Below are 7377 nucleotides of genomic sequence, written 5' to 3'. Positions count from 1 at the left end.
GACACTCGACTGACTGAGCCACCCAGGCGCCCCTGTAGATATCTTAAGAGAAAAAGTTTCCTTGACCGTGGAAGAGCAAACACTGGGGGAGGGGGACCAACAATGTTTTGAACCAGAGTCATTAAAAACGCTCATCTTTTTTTCTTAAAAAACAAACAAGAAAACCCAGTCATCGTTTTCCTGAATTCATTCAGTTCCATGTTATTACTTTTTGTTCTGTTTAAATGCAGCTTTTTCATATGTTCTGGAAATTCATAGTTTAATTTTAGGATCTGAAGGTTACCAGAAACCTGTATTTGTCAAAAGTCCTTTTTGTGAATCTTCTTGAAGCTGAACGATATTTTGCAAGAGCATCAGAACGGTAACTGTAAATGACACAAGAGTCAAAAATGGACACGGATATTGTATGGAACCAGAAAAGACCCTGAATAGCCAAAGGAATGTTGAAAAAGAAAACCAAAACTGGTGGCATCACAATTCCGGACCTCAAGCTCTATGACAAAGCTGTAATCATCAAGACAGTGTGGTACTGACACAAAAACAGACACACAGACCAATGGAACAGAATAGAGAACCCAGAGATGGACCCTCAGCTCTATACTCGACTAATCTTCAACAAAGCAGGGAAAATCCAATGGGGGGGGGGGCGGGAGACAGGCTCTTCAACAGATGGTGTGGGGAAAATTGGACAGCCACATGCAGAAGAATGAAACTGGACCATTTCCTGACACCAAACACAAAAAACAGACTCAACATGGATGAAAGACCTAAATGGGAGATAGGAATCCTTCCAAATCCTAGAGGAGAACACAGGCAGCAACTTCTGTGACCTCGGCTGCAGCAACTTCTTGCTAGACACATCTCCACAGGCAAGGGAAAGAAAGGCAAACATGAACTATTGGGACTTCATCAAGATAACAAGTTTTTGCCCAGCGAAGGAAACAGTTGACAAAACCAAAAGACAACAGACAGAATGGGAGAAGATATTTGCAAATGACAAATCAGATTAAGTATGTCTATAGAGGGGCGCCTGGGTGGCTCAGTCGTTAAGCGTTAAGCATCTGCCTTCGGCTCAGGGCGGGATCCCAGAGTCCTGGGATCGAGCCCCACATCGGGCTCCTCCACTGTGAGCCTGCTTCTTCCTCTCCCACTCCCCCTGCTTGTGTTCCCTCTCTCGCTGGCTGTTTCTCTCTCTGTCAAATAAATAAATAAATAAATAAATAAATAAATAAATAAATAAAATCTTAAAAAAAAAGGGGGGGGGATCTCTATAGAATGTATCAAACTCAACATCCAAAGAACCAATTATCCAATCAAGAAATGGGCAGAAGACAAGAGCAGACATTTCTCCAAAGACGACGTCCAAATGGCCAACAGACCCATGAAAAAAGTCTCCACGTCACCCAGCATCAAGGAAATACAAATCAACACCACAATGAGATACCACCTCACAGCAGTCAGAATGGCTACAATTAACAAGTCAGGAAAGGACAGATGTTGGCGAGGATGTGGAGAAAGGGAAACTCTCTTACAGTGTTGGTGGGAATGCAGGCTGGGGCAGCCACTCTGGAAAACAGTGTGGAGGTTCCTCAAAAATTTGAAACTAGAGCTACCCTACGACTCAGCAATTGCAGTACTGGGTATTTACCCCAAAAATACAAATGTAGTGATCCGAAGGGGTGCCTGCACCCCAACGTTTATAGCAGCAATGTCCACAATAGCCAAACTATGGAAAGAGCCCAGATGTCCATTGACAGATGAATGGATAAAGCAGATGTGGAGGATGGATAGAGAGATAGATAGGTAGCTATAGCTATAGATCTGTATCTATCTATATCTATCTGTATCTAGCTATACATCTGTATCTAGCTATATGTATCTATCTATCTGTCATCTATCTATCATGAAATACTACTCAGCCATCCTAAAAAAGAAAGAAAGAGAGAGAGAGAGAGAGAGAGAGAAAGAAAGAAAGAAAAAGAAAGAAAGAAAGAAAGAAAGAAAGAAAGAAAGAAAGAAAGAAAGAAAAGAAAGAAATCTTGCCATTTGCAATGACATGGATGGAACTAGAGGGTATTATGCTAAGTGGAATAAGTCAATCAGAGAAAGAAAATTATCATATGATCTCACTGATGTGTGTGTGTGTGTGTGTGTGTGTGTGTGTGTGTGTGTGTGTGTGTGTGTTTTCCATAAAGAGTTACATGTCATCCTGATGAAGGACACTGCAGAAAGTCACGGAGTTTATTTTCTGTTTTTAGTGTGTGCAAGGCTGTGTGACTCTGATCTTATGGGAGCCAGGGAGGTTTTCTTTTGTTTTCTCATCTTTATGTTTGGAAACCTCCTTTTTAGGGCTTGATTGAAAAAACTTTTTTAAAGATTTTATGTTTATGTAATCTCTACACCCAACATAGGGCTCAAACTCACAATCCCGAGTCCCGACGGAGGACGGAGCCAGCCAGCAGCCAGGCACCCCTTGATTTTTTTTTTTTTTTAATTGAAGCAAACATGCAATGTGTGCTCAGCGCGGAAATAGAGCCCACGTGTTGAGGTTTTGTGGAGTCATTTGGACCTGGGTAAATGTGAAGGCCCGGGAGCAGGGCCCACAAATGTTAAAAGTTGACAATTTCTTTGATCAGTATTCACTTAACAGATGATTTATTGAAAGTGCTATTCTATGGCAAACGTCCTTCTATGTTCGGGATACAGCAACAACCAGATAGCTGAAGCTCCCACCTCATGGATTTAAAGTTTCAGTTGGATGTAGAGATAGGTAGGTAGGTAGGTAGGTAGGTAGGTAGGTAGGTAGGCAGGCAGGCAGGCAAGCAAGCAAAGAGATTTAAAACATGGCATCGGGGCGCCTGGCTGGCTTGGTCGGTAGAGCGTGTGACTCTTGATCTCGAGGTGGTGAGTTCGAGCCTCACGTTCGTTGTAGAGATTACATAAACATAAAATCTTTTTTTTTTTTAAGATTTTATTTATTTATTCGACAGAGATAGAGACAGCCAGCGACAGAGGGAACACAAGCAGGGGGAGTGGGAGAGGAAGAAGCAGGCTCATAGCGGAGGAGCCTGATGTGGGGCTCGATCCCACAACACCGGGATCCCACCCTGAGCCGAAGGCAGACCCTTAACCGCTGTGCCACCCAGGCGTCCCAAACATAAAATCTTTAACAAAGAATAAATGATGGGGTGCCTGGGTGGCTCAATCGGTTGAGCGTGTCTGCCCTAGGCTCAGGTCATGATCCCGGAATCCTGGGATTGAGCCCCGCATCGGGCTCCCTGCTCAGCGGACAGCCTGCTTCTCCTTCTGCCCTTCACCCAGCTCGTGCTGTGCTCTCCTGCTCTCTCTCTCTCTCTCTCTCTCTCTCTCTCTCTCTCAAATAAATAAATAAAATCTTTTAAAAAATGAACGAACGAACGAACGAACGAACGAACGAACGAACAAAGCCATGGCATCAAAAGTGAGTGCTTGCTTGCTTGGGGGGGGGGGGGGAATCAAACCGGAATATCTTTAACCTGTAACATATTCTTTATCGATCCTGCTTTCACTACTTTGCCCGGATTTCATTTTCCACAAGTGACAGTCCCTCCCAAGTGGGCTTCTTTCATCGTAAGACCCGTGTTCTCCCATTAGTCCCGCAGAGAGAGAAGAGCCATGAGAGGCGAAAGTTGGGCAGATCGGTATAAATCTAGGAAATAAAATAATCGTTCCCAAGACCAGTAGCCAAAGTTCTGCTTCCGTTTAGGACCCGATGTGTTAAAAAAGCATGTATGGTCGTTGGCTTGGAGAAAGGGGAGGAGGCCGAAGTATCATCCTAAAGAACAGAGTAGGGGGAGAAACAGAAGTGAAAAGATCGAAGAACTGGTTTCCCCATCCATAGCCTTTGAAATGATTTGGTGTCTTCTCCTAAGTGAGAGCCCATTGTCCGTCCAATATTTCATACCGCTTTTCACAAAGTATCACAACACAACACAACACAACACAACACAACACAACACATTGCACGATCCCGTGCCTCCAAACCGTCTACGCAATCCTAATGCGTCCTATCTGCGTTCTATTCTATCATGTGACTAGAGCATCATGTACTTCACCATTCATGTGACTAGAGCATCATGTACTTCACATTCAGGTGAATTCCAACTTCTGTTCGGGGTGCGTGGGGGGCGGTGTGTGTGTGTGTGTGTGTGTGTGCGCGCGCGCGTGTGCGCGCGCCGTATCTATTGCTGCTGTGCAGCGATCTGATCCTCAGGGTGTATCACCCTAACACCGCAATGGCTTGAAACAACATCTCTTTATCATTTCCTGGTGCTTGCCTTGGGTGGCCACGTGGTTTCTACCGGTGTACCCCGGGCTCACTCCAGCAGTGGCCTTCAGCTGGAGGGTCAACTGAGTTTGAAGGTGCAACTTGGCCACATTCCCAAGTCTGCAGTCGGTGCTGGCCGAGCACCGGGTTGCCTCTCTTGTCGATGCCTCTCATGGCCCAGTCAGCTAGACTGGCTCTCTTCCGTGAAGGTCTCGGGACGGCCTGCCAAGAGGGTCAAGAACGCTTCCGGACCACCTCTTCAGCTGTGGCTGTGCAACTAGTAAAATTTCACTTCTAGTCTATTCTTTTGGTCAAGACAAGTCCCAAGACCGAGTCCAAAACCAGGGGACAGAGCAATCGAGCCTACCTCCAGATAGCAGGAGCATCGAAGGCACATGGCGTGAGGGTGCACACGTGCCAGGAGGTAAGGGAGGTACGGTTGTCAGTCTCCCACGAGGGATTCCTAAACCCTATGCCACGACGCACATTTTTGTAAAAGTAAGCTTGACGTGTTAGCGTCTAAAACATGATTTCCTTTGAATCGACCCCTAGAATTGGATTCGTCCAAAAGAAGGGGAAGATGCGTTTTTCAGGCTCTTGATACCAAAGCTCTTGACTTCCAGAATGGACTTGGATGACCCTTCACCATCTCTGCTTTGTAAGACAGTGCAAATTTAATTGGCCAACCCCGCATGAAAAGGTTGTCGATCACGTTCCCGTCCGAATTCAAATTCAAGGCAGGATTCCTTTTTAAAGGCACAGAGCAGCCAGCTCCGTGGCAAGGAGCCAGAATTCTCCGGGTGGATCTCAGATCCACCGAATCCCACAAACCCCGTGTGACGTGAATGTACGAATTCGTGGAGGTTTCCCTCCCGATGGCTAAGAAGATGCTTTCACATCAGTGATGACAAAACGCAAACCCACAAAACCCCGATAGATGGGCACGGTCTTCCCTAAAGGGTCCCTTATTTCATGGAATCCAATTCTTCCACCTTGCAGTCTGCATTCACGGCTTCTATTTTCCGAGAGGCCGACACTCTTTCTCTGCAGACATGTCACAAGATCGGCAGGATACGGTCTTCTGTGCGTCGGGCACACCAAAAGCTGTTGGGAAGGCCCCTGCCATCGGAATGTATTCGGCACGGATGCTAAGGAAGACTTTGAAACCGATCTAGTCCGGTTCCGTCCTTCAGTCCTCTTGGGGGCAGAGCTTCCGTGTTCCATGCCCCCTCTCCAGGAACGCCACTCTCCCCACAATTTCAGGTGTCCAGGCAACCCGGAAACTCTCGAGCTAGGTGAGTTCTTCTGGGAAGGGGCGGGGGGGGGTTGGGGGGGAAAGGGTGGGCAGTGCCGACGTTTGGAAACATTGAAGGGCACCCGAGGCGAGGCTATGGCCAAATCGAGTCCGTGCACAGGTACGTAAGGCGGGGGTGGGGGGGCGGGGGTGGGGATGGGGGGGTGGTGGGGTGGGGCACGAAACCTGTGCTCTCCGTAGGTTACGAAAAGCTCAGGGGCACCTGGCTGGCTCTCTGTAGAGCGCGCTGACTCTTGATCTCAGAGTCCTGAGTTCGAGCCCCACGTTGGGTGTAGAGTTTACGTGAACCAGCAGCAGCAGCAGCAGCAGCAGCAGCAGCAGCAGCAGCAGCAGCAGCAGCAGCAGCACCACCACCACCACCACCACCACCACCACCACCACCACCACCACCACCACCAAAAATGATAATAATGAAAAGCTCGAAAAGCCCCACGGCCCCTGGCAGGATGTCTATGGCAAGCCACACCTCCACGACAAATAGCTTTCCACAGTGACGGTGACGGATGGCGGAAGGACAGAGGCAGCACCCTACCCCAAACCTCACAGCCTGCCTCCTTTCCGGCCAGATGTGCAGCATCTGGGAACGGCTTTGAAACCTTCCCAGTCAACGGCTTGGGCCCGCCTGTCGGGAAAAGCGCTCTGCTGTTCATTTCACTCCTGGACGAGCCTAGGAAGATGAAGCGGCGGTAGCTCTCGGGGGGGGGGGGGGGGGGGCGCCACGCGATCCAACACACACGACCACAGCCACTGAGGAGCATGAGATCTGTATGGCCTCGAGGGGTACAGGATAGCCCGTGAATCCTTTTCCAAGGAAGAAGGCGGCAACGTGAGAGCGTGCAAAACACTTTCTCACAGCATCTGCTGATGGTGCTAGGACTTCTGTCCCCGGAGAGGATACTATTTTTCCACCGCTTCCAGTTTTAAGAGAAAGGGTCAGGGGAAAATCATTCAGTCGTTCCACTCATCTTCATGGCTCATCGTGGAAAACGAAGACGCCGTACAAAGGAGCAAAGCGCGGATCCATGCAAACACATGGGTGAGCCCCCCCAAAACATGACGCTAAGTGAAAGGAACCAGACAGCCAGGGTGACATAATGCCTTGGGATCCCATGGGTAGGAAAGAGCCAGACGGAATAGCCCAATCCTAGAGGGAGGGAGCAAACAGATCAGAGGCTGTTGGGGGAGAATGGTGAAGAGAGCCGGGGTGAGGGTCGGGGTGAGGTTGAGGTTGAGGGTGGGGGGGGGGAGGCGCGGACGGGAAGGGGGAGGGGTGGGGGGTGTCTCTTTTTGAGGTGACGGAAATGTTCTGGAAATGGCGGTGCGGGTCGTGCAGCTTTGTGAGTAACCTTTAAAAAAAATAAAAAAGGCCACCGAACCGTACACTTTCAAGAGGATGTGAATCATGGCGTGCGAATTGTATCTCCACTTTGAAAATGTGTGAGGAAAAAAATGTAGCAGATGCAGGTTGGTAGGTTGGTTGGTAGGTAGGTAGGTAGGTGGGTGGGTGGGTGGGTGGGTGGGTGGGTAGGTAGGTAGGTAGGTAGGTGAACGGGCCGGTGGTGGACCGATGTTCGTTCGTTCGTTCGTTCGTTCGGTCCATCCATCCATCCATCCATCCGGTCCCTGCGTCCACGAAGATCTGCATCAAAAGGTGTGGGAAGGGGGAGGTCGGGTTCTTGTTCTGAGTGGTTTTATTTGTTCCCCAAACTAATCACCTCTGTGGAGATAAACAAAGATCACCCACATGAGAACAGGA

The 7377-nt window shown here is 48.7% G+C and overlaps 1 long non-coding RNA gene across 1 annotated transcript in view; it reads right to left on the bottom strand.

Annotated features, from left to right (window-relative positions):
• Nucleotides 1–6369: 6369 nt before the first annotated feature.
• LOC148106576 (uncharacterized) overlaps nucleotides 6370–7377 on the bottom strand; it is a 1479-nt gene continuing 471 nt past the window's right edge. The window contains exon 2 of the long non-coding RNA XR_015723692.1: nucleotides 6370–7260. This is a non-coding gene — a long non-coding RNA (uncharacterized LOC148106576). The remainder of the gene's footprint in view (nucleotides 7261–7377) is intronic.

The sequence above is a fragment of the Ursus americanus genome, unplaced genomic scaffold, assembly GCF_024610735.1.
Source record: "Ursus americanus isolate L20-20 unplaced genomic scaffold, mUrsAme1.1.p SCAF_222, whole genome shotgun sequence".
NCBI classification, from domain to species: Eukaryota; Metazoa; Chordata; class Mammalia; order Carnivora; family Ursidae; genus Ursus; species Ursus americanus.
This window is presented reverse-complemented; position numbering and strand designations above follow the sequence as displayed.